Source organism: Passer domesticus, chromosome 9 (assembly GCF_036417665.1).
Source record: "Passer domesticus isolate bPasDom1 chromosome 9, bPasDom1.hap1, whole genome shotgun sequence".
NCBI lineage: Eukaryota > Metazoa > Chordata > Aves > Passeriformes > Passeridae > Passer > Passer domesticus.
This window is the reverse complement of record NC_087482.1, coordinates 44,086,898-44,098,233: the sequence shown is the minus strand read 5'-3', so window position 1 is coordinate 44,098,233 and position 11,336 is coordinate 44,086,898. Positions and strand designations below refer to the sequence as shown.

Sequence of the window (11,336 nt, the reverse complement as noted above, 5' to 3'; positions counted from 1 at the left end):
TTTTGCAAATTCCTAATCCCCATCATCATGCCAAAGTTGTTTCCATAACTAAACCAGAAATACCAGCAAGTGCTCAGCAAACCTTTATTCCACACAGTTGCTGGATTAGTTTTCCAACCTATTTATGACATAGTGAAAATTCACTCTGTGCCTTATCCTATATATCCTTATCATATATGATTTCTTTTTCCTGTTGGAAAGACAGGGAGGGATAAGACAATAAAAATTAATAATAATAATGAAACCTCAGGCAGATTAAAGGAGAATTTTTGCTTTGAACTCTATATGAGAGGACCAGAATCACCACCCCAACCCTGAGTGTGAGCAGCTGGAGCTGCCAAATCCTTGGGAGTTTTTCCAGAGTTGGGATCCTGCTGCACCAACCCGGCGCACCAAAGCAAAGTGAAGTTTATCCAGACTCCAGGCTGGGAAAGGCAGATGCCACACAGCTGTGCCTGTGACACATTCCTTGTCCAACAAAGCTGAGGAGAACTGAGAAGGTTATGCTGGATGACAAAGATGAGGTAGGAGATGGTCGTCACTCTGTCAGATAAATACGTCATAATTCCTCCAAGAGAAAGGAGGCTTAGAATAACTCAACCTAGGGCTTAGACAGGAAAAGGCTAATGAGTTTAAATCAAAGCTCATTTGCATGTGAAAAGGCAGAGTGTTTAGGGAGCAGCTCTGTAAGGGGTAGAGTGCCCCGTGCTGTGTTTGGGGTCAGCCAGCCCCGCAGCCCCAAGGTTCTGCTCAGAGAGGAGAAGTGGCCAAACCACAGAACACCAAGGCTGGAAAAGCCCTCCATGATCACCAAGCCTGACTTTCCTCCACATCCCCCCATTCCCACTGCCCCAGGCTGTGCAGGACCACATCTGCTGGTGGTCTGAGAGGTCCCAGTGATGCCTTTTGGGGCTGCCTAAAAACAGAGGCCAGGCAGAATTAAGGGAATAAAAAGCTGTTGTGTTTATTGAAGGGCTTCAGGTACATTTAGGGCACACAAAGCCCCCCAGGGGCTGCACCCAAAAATGGACCATGGGTCAGGGCTTTCACACTTTGATAAGTTTGGTCCATTTGCATATTGGGGTTAATCTGCCAATTCCAGCTTCAGGTAATGAAGTCACTGACCCCAAGTTTGCTCCCCCAACTCACTTTTGTTCCCATCTCAGGGCCTGAGGCAGTGAGGTGTCCTTGACTGCCAGGCCTGGAGAGGAATTGCTGTGTCTGCCCAAACTGGGAAAGCAGCAGCTCCCACTGTGTGTGGAGTTCAGAGTTACACACTAAAGAGCTTCAGGGTTACAGATATATGGAAAATAGAAAAGCTGAAATCCTGAGGCATCACCAGGGATGGGCATTCCACCACTGCATCCTGGGACTGAGCACCCCGAGTCATCTCATCCCTCCTTCTGCATGTATTGCAGACAAACCTGCTTTCTGCCATTTGTTTACCCTTGGACTCTGCCTCCCTGCCTCGGCATGCATTTTTAATTAGGTGCACTCCAGTTCCTTCCCTGCCTGCTCACGCTTTAATTTGGGAAGCGCAGTTTTCATTAGCTCTGCAAATATCCACTGCTCTTTGCAAAGTCAAATCTATTACTCGCAAAATAACCTTGCTTAGCCCTGGTTATCAGTTATCCCAATAATACCGGGCTCTCTAATTAGTCCAGCTGTTAACTGTTCCAATTCCCAGGGCTTAGCTGCATCAGGCAGCAAGGCATCCACACGATCAATGCTGTCACTTGGCAGATATTTCCTTACAGGCAAAAGTGGCTTTTCCAAGCTCCTGGGAAAGGGACTGGTTTGGGTTGTGGTTTTTTGTTGGTTTTTTTTTTTTTTTTTGTTTGTTTGTTTGTGGGTTTTTTGTTGTTGTTGTTGTTGTTTTTGGTTTTGGGGTTTTGTTTTGTTTTGTTTTGGGTTTTTTTTCAGAACGATTTGCTGGTGCAGTTTGCACTTTCCTTTGTAATCCCTCTGTGATGCACTGCCTGCTCCTAATGCCACTAAACCCGCCACCCACACCTGGGGATTTCCCTGGCTCCAGGATCTCTTCTGAACACCTCAATTCCAATGAAAAACACGAGTGCTGTAATCTTCCCTCCCAGTCCTGGGCCACGTTCAGCTCCTGCCTCAGAAATTCTGGTGGTTTCACCTCCTGCCAGGAGTTTCCTTGCTCCCAGCACTCCATAATGGCCACAGGCTCCTGGGAATTTTGGGGGGATGAGAAGGTTTAGGATTTCCAGCCCCAAGAGGTAGAACAGTACCCAATTACACTGGAAATTTGGGATACCACTGATGAAGGACTCAGTGCTGGTCTTCCACAATTACAATTTTTTATCAGACAGTTAATATTTTTAAGAGCAGTCTCAAAAATCAGTATTTTGTGTTAACTTCTCTACCCTGAGCATCAAAGATCAGTGTAATCTTTCTTATGAACCATTGCACAAAATCTTAGAATCTGAAACTTTTATTAAATTGCTCGTTTTGGCCAGGTTTATTCAGTCAAAAGAAACTGGGGGAAAAAAGTCCCCCAAAGAGTAAACCCCAAACCTCAGGTATGTCTAAACTTCCTGCCGTAAATCAATATAATTTTTAATTCAATGTTTACTTCTTAAATGTATTTTCATCTTGTTTGTACATGTTTAAGCAAGCTTTCAAGTAGAAAAGGGGGTTTAATTTTGGATTGAAAGGAACATTCTGTTCAACTCCAAGAGAAAGCTTAATTATTATTTTTAAGTCTGCCAAAAGCTCAGACAAATTTTCATGTCATGTTGACAGAGTTTGGGGTGGTTTTTTTAATAAATTGAAAATAAGCTACAAAACCTTTTCTCAGGCTGTACCTCTAATTTTTCTGTGTGGTTAGAAATGAGGTGCAGTGTGAGAGGGGTTAATCCTCATTCCTTTTGCATCCTCGTGTGGGGTCACAGGCTGAGCACTGGCCTGAGCAGAACCTGAGACAGGGAGAGCTCCTCTTTCCAGAGCTCCTCATGTGAATTAACTGGGGAAAAGTTAACCCACAACAGAAAACAAATGCACTGATGCAAGGAGAAATTTAAACATTTTGAAACAAGCCCAGAGCACAAAGGGATAATTTTGCACGTTTGCCCACCGAGGGTTTTTCAGCTGATGTTCAGCAGCTCTGAAGATAAAGGCTTGCCTTGCCTTTGATGTAGCCAGGGAGTCTGAGACAGTTCCCAGGTGAGGTGAAAAATGGATCTGATTTGAATTGAAAGGTGAGTCCAGCACCCCCCCTGTGGATGGAGGTTTCACCCAGACTCGTGGGGTGACCAAGGCACCTTTCACTGCCAGGTCCCCTCCAAAGCCCACAGCTCCATCAGGACACATTATTAAACACCATTTTTTAAGATTATCATTTTTCCATCGCAATATCTCTCTCTTTTAACTTTGATTTACTGTGACAAGCAAGAATGGATAAAAGTTACTGCAGTACCTTAAATAAATACCTAAAAATTCTAACACTCAGCAGAGACTCTGCAGGTCACGGGGAATTTCTGCAGTCTGGGAGAAGACAAGGAAAAGCTGTTTTCCAGGTCTTTCAGGTAAAAACAGAGGGATTTTTGTGGCAGAACAGAGGCCTCTCCTCACCACTCTTTCCTTTCTCCACAGTGTGGAACATCTTGTGAAGGTTGGAGCAGCATCACCCAGGTGAGTGCCTTTGTTTGGGACAACCCAGATCTCCTGTGTTCCTCTTTCCTAAAGTCATCATTGTAGATGATTTAGGAAAATCCACATCAGAATTTGGGTCAGATCAAGGCTCTGCATGAATATAAATATTTAAAATTTTCAGGAAGAAAATGCAGGAGTGCTCTGGAGAAAGTCAAATGGAAAATGTCACTTAAGAAAGCAAATCATCATAATTCATCTGATCTATAACCAGGTGAAAAATAAAAGGTTTGGATATGAAGAATTTAAGAGAAATTTGTAGGTGGAAATATGGAGAACTTAGGCAAAAGAAATCCCTGCCCAGAGAAAGCAGTGAGTGCATAAATGAGTGCTGGACAGGAAAAAAAACATCCTAATATTCCAGATAATTTATTTATACCAAAATACTTCAGGCTACACAAGAAATGTGCTATTCTTTCCTCAGTCTGGAGAAATATCTTCAAAAAGCTTTATTATGCAATATTAAATCTTCTGAATAATGCTGGCCAGTGTTTTCACACCCTTCTTAACCCACAAAGACACTACAGAGACCCCTCAAATTTATTCTGGACAAGGAAGGTCTCCAGCCCAAACTGTATCAATAATTTGTGTCCACAATCACTAATTGTCCTTCAGGCATTGCTGGAACAACTCCCTGCTCAGGATCTAATCCAGCTCTGACAAATCTTCCTCAGGGATCTCTGCAGAGGGCAGAGAAATCAGGGAATGTCAGTGACAGCTCCAAGGAAACACAAAAAAAAAAAAAAGAGCTTGGGCAATTTTAGAACCCCAGTGATCAGCTCAGCTTCAGTATCAAATTAGCAAATGTAAATATCTTTATCTCTTTCTTTGTTAAGTTAACCCTTGGATAATAAATAATGCATGGCATTTACATTCCAGTCTCTCTTTTTGCATCAGCCCAGGTAAGGAGTAAAGGAATATTTGCTGCAACGTTTTCCTGGAGCTTCCAGAAAGTTGTCCTTGCAATAAATAAATAAATAAGGCAATGAATAAATACATATTAATTGGGAAGGCTGATTTTCAGCAGGGACACACTGGCTTGGCAAACAGACATTGTACTCAATCTCAGGGACCATTTAAATCCAGGTTTAGAATTCATTCTCAATTCACTTCATGGAACAAAAAAACCAGAAGGAATGAAAAACATAATTTTCCAAGATGCAACTTCCATTACCTTGCAAGAACTATGACCCAGTTGGAGCTCAGATGGATAACTCCTTACCTGAAACTACAGATGTATTTTAAAATCTTCTAATACTTCCACCTTAGGTCGGATTCTTAAGGAAAAATCTCACTGGAGAGCATCTCAAGATCCTGGAGAATGTCTCCTCTCCAACAATTGCAATTTCCCACTTTTTCCATGAGTCAAAGTGCTTTATTCCCATTTATTTGACACTGCAAAAGCCTCTGGTGTCATCTCCTGATATTTCCCACTGAACCAAGGAAAGATATAGGAACATGTGCTCCCTTCCTTGTTGTCCTTCAGGATCAGGAGTTTTCCTGGCTGTGGTTTGGATTGCTGAGCAGGGCAGTGATTTGTGCATCCAGAAAGCTGGAAATGGAATTTCAATTATTTGTCAGTTGTATATAGATTATTTTTTTTTAATGAGTGATCCTAATAAGCCCTTTTTAGCAGTGGACAGGCAGAAGTGTGGGAGTTTTTAGCAAGGAAATGAGCTGGGGGAAAGGAAAGGACTTTGATTACACCTGGTGGGAGGCAGGTGACTCATGGACACAGAAAGGAGCAGACAGGTACAAAATGCAGGTGCTAAATGGCAGGTTCTGTTATTAATCCCTTCTCTGCCTTGGAGGAGAAGCAGAACCACTGCTCTCCCTGGAATCATGGAATGTTTAAGGTTGGAAAAGCCCTGTGAGATTATGAAGTCCGATTATTAGCCAGAATTCTTACTGTACAAGAAGAAAAGAGCACCTGAAGGTCGGGAATTCAGGAATAACACAAATGCTTGTAGCTCAGAGGATTCTGCACCTGACTGCAGAGCAGGAAAATTCCCAAAAAACCCAGGCTCAGCAGATCCACAGAGAAATCTGAGTGCAGAAGCAAAGCTTGAACTCCAGGCTCTGAGACAGCTCCTTCAGGGCTGCAGCAAAGAGGTGCTTAAAGGTGGCCTTAAAGGTGTTTTCCATCCCAAATGATGCTGTGGGAGCACCTCTTTGGAAATGGGATTTCTTTAAGCACCAGTTGGGGGGAGGACAAAATTTTCATCAGGACCTGTTGTAGGCTGAGGGTTATTGGTTTTAAGCTAAAAGAAGGTTGATTTAGATCAACTATAAGGGAGAAGTTTTTGGCTGTGAGGGTGCTGAGGCCCTGGCACAAGGTGCTCAGAGAAGCTGTGGCTGCCCCTGGATCCCTGGGAGTGTCCAAAGCCAGGCTGGATAGGTTTGGAACAGACTGGGACAGGGGAAGCCATTCCCAGGGCTCCCAGGGCTCCTAAAACCTGGGATTTCAGGGGTGAAGTTTAAACTCCACCCTCAGGGGTGTCTGTAACAGACCCAAAGTTCTTCCCACCAATGCAGAACGTTCAAGGGAAAACATTTCCTTGCTGCAATCAGGCTCCAGGCTGGAAAAAACCACTTTGACACTTTCCAAAGCTGGTATCTAGGGCTGGGGAGAGGAAGAGACCTCCCTGTAGGATTTGGGGCAGCAGCTTTTGGGACTGGTGACGGACCCACCCCACCATGAGGTAGAAAAAGGAGCTGTGCACGACTAAGGAGCAGCTCCCAGGAGTGAGGACAGAGATTTTTGTATTTTCAGGATGTGTTTTTGCTCTTCATATCCACCCACACAGAAGCAAAATGCCAGCAGGGACAGGTTGTATTTCTCTTTTATGTAAGATAGATGCTCCTGTGGTCCTGTTACCAAAACATCTCAGCACCTCCTAAATCTGTCATTTCCTTCTCAGTACCATACTAAATGGATATTATGGACTGTGCATGTACCAAGGGACTGAGCAGCACAAACAAGTCTGCCCAGGGGGTCTGGAGCCCACGGAGCAGGGAATTGCTCCTTCATTTCCTTCATTTCCTGACCATCCAAAACCACTTTCCTCTGTGTTTTCATCCTTTGCCCAAGCTCAGCTTCTGCAAAAGCACAAATGCTGCCATTTCCTTCTGCTGTTTCCTCTGAAAACTTCAAGTTTTATCCACGAGCTTCACAAATTTGAAGTTTATTTGCTCTAGAGGGGCAAGATCAAAGGCTTCTTTTTTTATGCACCTCGTGACATGAAAACAAAGCATTTTGCTTTGCCATTAATTGATCACATTGTTACCCAGAAATACATCAGTGAAAGGGAAACCTGGGGAAAGGTAAATTCCCAAATGCCTTTGCAGACCCCAAGCGACAACATGCCCAGGGAATAAATCACATTTACACCACACATCAGTGTCCACGATTCTGCACTGCAGGGGACGTGGTGTGGAAATTGACCTTTCTCCTCAGAAGACAGGATCTTTATGATGCCCTTTGTGTGAGGAAATAGTGGGGGCAGTTTTTCTCTGCTGCCCTGGGAAGATGTCAGAAGGCTTTGGGAAAAGCTCTCCAGCCAGGCCTGGTGACAGATTTGTTTCACCAGTGAATTAATTAGTGAAACAAAGGAATAATTTCCACAGGTGTTATAAATACCCAGTGCTGCACAAAGCTCTCCCTCACTCCAGCCTTGGTGCTGTGGCTCTTTGTCAGTCACCCAAACCCTTCAGTGATTTGATATGGGAATAAATCACATGGACTCCATTTTCTTCATGGAGAAAAGGCCATTCTTTATTCACATAACTCCTTTTTGCACCATTTTAACCTCGTGAGTGACTCCAGTTGGCTAGCAGCTTTCTTGCTAATTAGTTTATTGGTGAGTAACAAGTTGTTATTCTGTATTGATTGGTCACTCAAACTCTGTGTGTACATGCAGGGACAGTTGTTTGTGAGAGATAATTTTCATTTTTCTATCTAACGGTGTAAAACCAGTTTATACAGGTGTAAGTTGTTTTTTTCACCCAGGAGCAGATTGTTATAATAATGAATTGCTCACAAGGGAACTTGCAAAGTGCTAGCTTTGACAAGGCCAGCCACTGACTCCAGGAGAGCAGGCTTGATTTTATGGAGCCTTTCTTCATGTTTTTTTTTTACCTTACTGCAACAATTCTAAGATTTTATGGCCTTCATTCTCTCCAAAATAAAATCTAAGGTTTCACATGTTGGTTCTTTAATTAAACCATTGGTTGTGAAGATAAAAGTGGATTTGGCTTTTCAACTCCAAGAGAATCCATGTTGGCAACTCTGAAATGGGGGAACTCAAAATCCAGCTGGCAGAATAAACCTGGGAGCATCATCAGGTGGGAGCTTAGGAAAAGCTGGGTTTTCTCCAGCCAACTTGGGAGATGTTTAATCATGAAATATCCAGTATAATTCTGCTCTGGTGAGAACACAGACCCCTGCACCCACTTCAAACACAGAGAGGAGCAGTGGCAATGAACAGATGTGCTACAGAGGTGCCCCTCAGCGTGCTGGGGAGGTGGGGAAATAAAAAAAGGATGCAGGAGATGGATGCAGGAGCAGAGGGCCCTGAGCATCCTGGGCACAGCTTCACTGCTGGGGCAGTGTTTGGTAGCCTGTGTTTGCCTCCAAAAGATGGGGCACGGAGCTGGTCTGACAACCCTTTATGGAAATACTTTAGGAAATATTTCAGGGCAAAAGCCACTTCAGCCTGTGGAGTCCATAAGCCTGAGAGGAACTTGCCATAAGGCTTGTTCTTGTCTGGGTAATTCTGTTTCCACTCCCCTGAAGGCAGAACTATTAACCAGCCATGAGATCTTTATTGTTTTTGTGTCAGTGCTGGAGGAAAGGATCCTGCACGAAATGCTTGTTAAGAGGAAGGCTGTTCTTGTGATGCTGTGTAAGGGTTTCTAGTTTTTTGTTGTTGTTGTTGTTTCATTTTTATTGAGTTGTTTGTTGTTTATTTTTAATGTAGACTTTGCAGAACATGTTTCTGCAGCTGCAGATCTACTTTTCTCTTGTGTAATTGAATTATGAAGCTGCTCCAGGGTCAGCAGAATGGCTGATTTCTGTACCAGTGCAGCCCAAATCCTGGTGTCATTACTCACACTGAGCAGCACCACACTCAGCATGAGGCCTCACTGAAGGATCTACCTGCAAAGTCTGCTGCTGCTGCTGCTGGGAATTAAATTGGTGCTCCCTAATAAATGGAATCACAGCACAGGGTGCAGAAAATCCAAAGGGGTAAAACAGGTCTGGGTGGATGGAAAAAATCCAGGTGCACTTGGCTGCAAATGACCTCAAGCTTTGCTCATTCCAAAAGAGAAAAACCAGAAAGAAAATACCAAAAATCAGCAGTAAACTTTAGGAAAACTTCTAATGGATGGGCTGAATTCCTGTGCATTAATAGAATCCCTTTTTGTTTCAAATAGCTGCTGCAAAACTTTTGACACCCAAAATGAAACTGTTCACTTCCTAAAACTGATTTTTTTTTTTTTCAGTTTCCAGTGCTGAAATCTCTTGAAACTTTCTGTGTGCTATAATAGAAGAAGATTCTCTGCAATACATTGATGTTATATCCTGATTCTTTATATATCCTGGCTCTTCTTTGTGCTCTGTTCTGCACTGCTTGCCTTAGCAAAAAAAGGAAAATTTCAAGTCTGGTCTCTGCAGCCTTTTCTTCACAAACAAAAAAGAGATAATGACGAGGTAAATCACAGATGTCAGATCATGTCATTGTGTTACTCTGAGAAGGGAAATGTGTGTTAACCAGAGAGTTTACAAGTCATACAAGCTAGAGGACAATTAAGCATGAGGATTGCTAATCAGGCATTGAGTAATAAAGCAATGAATGAACTGAAGGAAATCCAAAGCATGGGTTGTACACTCATCTGGAGCTCCCTGGGAACAGGAATCTGGCACTGACATCATTTTGTCCTGTAGAAAGCAAACATCTGCCTTGCTGGAATTAAAAAGTAGCACTGCATGCTGTGGGTAGGACTTATTTTAAGGAATATTATCCAGAAAAAAGAGTGGAATTTGTCCTCCTGACTCGATTGCTCCAGTTTCTCTGGTAATCCTTGGAAGCAAACAGATCCTCCAAGGACACAGTGAAAAATCTCTCTCCACCTGAGAGCCTTCATTTCAGGAAGGAAAACCTTTGGAAGCTTTTATATCTTCCCTCTAACTTTGGCATAAATAATACTCAGAGTTAGGCAGGCTGGTCCTTACTCCCAGTTTACACCCTGGAATGGGAATTGCACTCTGTGTTAGCCAGGCTGCCTAATGCACCTCTGAGGGTGTTCAGCCCCTGCCAGGAGACTGGTGCTGAAATTCCAGCTGGTTGGACTTTCCTGATAAACTTCTCACACTGGGAAACTTTGATATGTCACAAATACTCTCAAAGAATACCATTATTATTATTACTTTTTTATTAGCATTAGCAATATTAATTGTGCTTGCTGCTGGTGGGTTTGTTCTCTATTACATCCCAAGGAGAAAGACTGATTTTAATTTTTTTTTTTTATTTAAAAGTGTCTTCTGGATTTGAAAACTCCTCTCTGCTGTGGTCTCTGTGACTTGCAGCAGATGGCTGAGGGATATTTCCTGCCTAAGGAGGAATATTTTGGGATGGTGAGGTGAGGGGTGTGGCACTGAGCTTTTAAAGAGCTCCATCATTTAATTCAAGGTCCAAGCATAAAAGTGTTCAGACATTCTTTTTGATCTCCTCAGAAGGAATTTCACTATATGAATGCAATTCTCAAACAAAAAAAATCTGCCCAGCGACTTCCATGGACCTTTCTGATTTCAGAATCTTGCTCTACCTTAAAAATAATTACAGCTTCTCATGTCTCCTGCTGAATTTCCTCCCCATTCAGCCGAGGTACAGCCATGGAAGGAGCAATTAAAGCAAGCTGAGAGGAAGAGCAACGTGGGCTCTGTGTGTGGGATGGTTTCCAGGTGGGATGGCTTTCATAAGTGCCTTAAAAAACATTCTGCCACATGGTTCTTTAGAGGCCTCCCCACAGAAGCAGCTCAATTATTCATTCAGAGCAGAAACTGTTTTATTACATGTCTTGTAGTTCCAATGGTTCCACTGAAATGTGGGACACTCTGCTCTCAACAAGGTTCTGGTATTTGCATTTGTACTTGCACTTGTCCTGTGGAGCAGTAAAAGAGTTGCCAACACCAGCTGGGAGAGAGGAATATCATTAGCACATATTTTGTTTTGTATCTTCAAGGTTAGTACAAATCACAAAATCTCTGCAGCTGAAAGAGAGGGAAAAAATTAAAAAAAAAAAAAAAAGCACAGCTCGGGAATGAAACTTTTTTTTTTTCAAAACAGTCAGGAAAATTTGAAGATTAGACAGAACATTTGCCTGTGGCCCAGGGGAAGATCACTGTAGTATGGCACTGTCTCACTCAGTTTGTTTTCATCCTTCCTTTGAAATGGCTTTTTCTGCCCCAAAAGCTGTATTTTCCACTCTCAGGCTGTCAGGAGGGCTGATGAAAACCTGAGGAATGCACAGCCCATCCTTGGTGTCCCTCTGCCTCCTGTCCCCACCCGGGGGACACTGAGGACCTGCACTCAGGGCCTGGCTTCCCCTCCACGTGCTGCCAGGGTTCTAGCCAGCTTTTATGTAGAGATCCAGCTGAG

At 43.2% G+C, this 11,336-nt stretch overlaps 1 long non-coding RNA gene across 1 annotated transcript; it reads left to right on the top strand.

Moving 5' to 3' along the window:
* Positions 1-7,347: 7,347 nt before the first annotated feature.
* On the top strand, positions 7,348-10,870 carry LOC135307400 (uncharacterized). Its single transcript, XR_010368120.1, has 2 exons — positions 7,348-7,535; positions 9,181-10,870. It is a non-coding gene; the product is annotated as an uncharacterized LOC135307400 (long non-coding RNA).
* Positions 10,871-11,336: the final 466 nt, after the last annotated feature.